Below are 3,577 nucleotides of genomic sequence, written 5' to 3' on the forward strand. Positions count from 1 at the left end.
TGTATCATCACTATAGCTCTTATGTGATGGTTGTCGGTTAGAGAAACTCCCACAGAAGTTATTGTATTTTTATATACATCAGTTTATTGTATTTTTACATGCATTTCATACATTTCAGATTTATGTTGTATCCTTGTACATACACAGAGTTGACATCATGTTTTTTAAACAGTTTTTCTTTATATTGCACTTGTTTAAACTGCTTTATATTGAAATGAGTTCGGTTAAGTATTCATGAGTTGAGAAGAGCCAAGGTAGGTATTTCTTTCAGATTCTCCTTCCAGCTTATGTTGTTTTAGCATTCCAACTCGCATACTCGTACATTCAATGTACTGATGTCAGTTGGCCTGCATCGTCTTATGATGCAGACACAGGTAACTAGGATCGGCATCCGACGCATTCATTGATCCAGTGAGCAGTTCATAGTCTGTTGGTGAGCCTCTTTGCATTCCAGAGGACTCCTTTACATTGCTTTCAGTTTTAGTATTAGGTCATTAGGATGTCATGGGCCTGTCCCGATATCCATCTCAGTTGTTTAGAGGCTTCATAGATAGTCAGACAGTCAGTTAGTTAATTCAGGTGTTTTTACTTTTCATTTCATATGTTAAAGACTTGAGTTTGCCTTAATGGCCAGTTGAATGTTCCTTTATAACATTCTAGTTACTTCATAAATGTGTATGTGATGAGTTAAGTCTTCCGCTGAGTTAGTAAGCCAGGCCAAGGGTTCGCTTGAGGCCAGCAATGGTCTTCGAGTGTATGTCCCGCCTAGGGTGTAGACTCGAGGTGTGACAAATATGTACATGTATCTATTTATATACAATAGCTTGTAAGCTTGTAACAAACTAGTAAGGCATAACTAACTTAACTAACAGTTAGTTATAATAACTCAAATGGTCACTCAACTATGGATAGTTCTCCTAGAAAGTCACTCAACTATGCATAATTTTCTTAGAAAGTCACTCGACTTTATTTTATAATACAAAAGTCATTCAACTAAGAATAATTTTCTTAGAAAGTCACTCAACTATTGATATTTATCTAGAAAGTCACCCAATTTATTTAAATATTTTTTAATAAAATTTTATTTTAAAACAATAAAAAGGTACTCATTATTTATTAAAAAATTATATTCAAATAAAAAGGTACCCATTATCTATTTAAAAATATTCAAATCAAACGGTACCTATTAATATATAGTAGATTTATTAATCATCCTCTTCAACCAAGCAATTGTCTCCTCTTAAGATGAAGATGTAGCATAACTGATTCAATTTCCGTTTTCATTCTTCTTCTTTTTCAAATCATATACCTTTAAATTAAGGTAAGTTGATTTTGAAAAGCAGAAAAATATTTTAAAAGATACCCATTTGATTTCCCCCTCTCCTTTACACATTTAGAACCAAGGAGGGGAGCAATAATTAAATTTTGAAGTAGAAGCAGCAATAAAACGGGGGGAAAACTGATGAAGAAAAGGAGACGATAAAAAATCGACAAGATAAATGAAATATGTAATAGACGATATATATGGAGTTTCTATTTTAAAAAATCAAAATAAGAAAAATTAGATCTACTAGTATGCACCTTGATGGATTTTTATCTTTAATCAATATATATTCAATAATTTTTAAGAAATAGTTGGTACCTTTTTATTACTTAAAATTTAGCTTAAAATAAAAAATTTAGTTTAATAAAATTTAATGGAAAAATCATTTAAATTGGTTGAGTGACTTTCTAGGTGAAATACAAATAGTTGAGTGACTTTCTAAGAAAACTATCCTTAGTTGAGTGACTTTTGAGTTACAAAATAAAGTTGAGTGACTTTCTGAGAAAACTATGAATAGTTGAGTGACTTTTTAAGAGAACTATCCATAGTTGAGTGACCATCTGATATATTATCTCGTTACTAATCTTAACTACCTTATAATCTTTGCTTATCTTTTAAGTCACTACTATTAACACTCCCCCTCAAGCTTGGAAGTGAAAAGATGTTTTGAACTCCAAGCTTGGAACTGAGAACTTGATGTTGAACCTTGGTCAGTCCTTTGGTTAACATGTCAGCTGGTTGTTCCTGTGTTGGAGTGTACTTGGTACAAATAATCCCTTGTACAATTTTTTCCCTTATGAAGTGGCAATCTACCTCAATGTATTTTTTTCTCTCATGATATACATGATTAGCAGCTAGCAAGATTGTTGCTTTACTGTCTATACATACATATATAGGTTTCTGCACCTTAATACCTAGATCATTCATCAGACCTATCATCCAAATAACTTCAGTTACAGTTGTGGCTATACTTCTGTATTCAGCTTCAGCTGAACTTCTAGAAACAGTAGACTGTTTATTAGATTTCCATGATACAACAGAGTTGCCAAGCTTGATAAAGTATCCTGTTACAGACTTCCTTATAAGAGGACATGATACCCAGTCTGCATCACAAAAAGTTGTGATATTGTTGTCTTGTACACTAGATAGAAGTATTCCTTGACCAGGCTGCCCTTTTATATACCTGACAATTCTCAGGGCTGCTTCCATGTGAGTCTGTTTAGGTTGTTGTAGAAATTGACTCAAGGTCTGCACTCCAAATGAAATATCATGCCTTGTCATAGTAAGGTAGAGATGCTTTCCTATCATTAATCTCTGATAAGCACTTTGATCAGCTGGAGGATCTTCTTTTGAACTGATCATCATATTGTTTTGAAGTCAATTTGTTGTTGTTTTCAATAGGTGTCACTGCTGGTTTTGAATTTCCCAAACCTGTTTCAAAGATAAGTTCTAAAGCATATTTCCTCTGATGCATTAGTATCCCTATACTTGACCTTGCAAACTCAATTCCTAGGAAATATCTTAGCTCACCTAGGTCCTTCATCTTGAAGGTTTGACTCAGTTTCTTTTTTGTTTCTTCAATGAGTTGACCACTGCTTCATGTAATAAGCATGTCATCAACATACTCCCTCTGTCTCAATTTATGTGACTTACTTTCTTTTTTAGTCAGTCCCAAAAAGAATGACACATTTCTATATTAAGTAACAATTTCACTATAAAATGTCTATTTTACCCTTAATGAAATGATTTACAGCCACACAAATTTCTATCATTCATTTTGGACCACAAGTTTTTAAAAGTCTTCCTTTATTTCTTAAACTTCGTGCCGAGTCAAACTACCTCACATAAAATGAGACGGAGGGAGTATATAAGAACAAATACAGACCCTGCTGATGTTTGTTTGGTGAATAAAGAATGATCATGTTCACTTTGTTTGAACTGGAACCTCAATAATGCCTCAGACAACTTTACATTCCACTGTCTAGGAGCTTGTTTCAACCCGTACAGGGATTTAGTGAGTCTACATACTTTATTCTCCCCCTGGCTCTCAAATCCCTGAGGTAGTTCTGAAACGACCCCAAAAATGCCCGAAAATGTGCTTCGAAAACACCTATAATTGTAATTTCCATATATCTCAAAATTCGTTTCGTTTTTTGAAAATCCGACTTCATATTCTTGTTTAGGGGGTCAAATTGAGTGGGAAATGGGTCTAACCCGAATTTTAGAGCAACCGTATCAAAATCCAAAATTTCC

Source organism: Solanum tuberosum, unplaced genomic scaffold (assembly GCF_000226075.1).
Source record: "Solanum tuberosum cultivar DM 1-3 516 R44 unplaced genomic scaffold, SolTub_3.0 scf00341, whole genome shotgun sequence".
Classification (NCBI taxonomy): domain Eukaryota; kingdom Viridiplantae; phylum Streptophyta; class Magnoliopsida; order Solanales; family Solanaceae; genus Solanum; species Solanum tuberosum.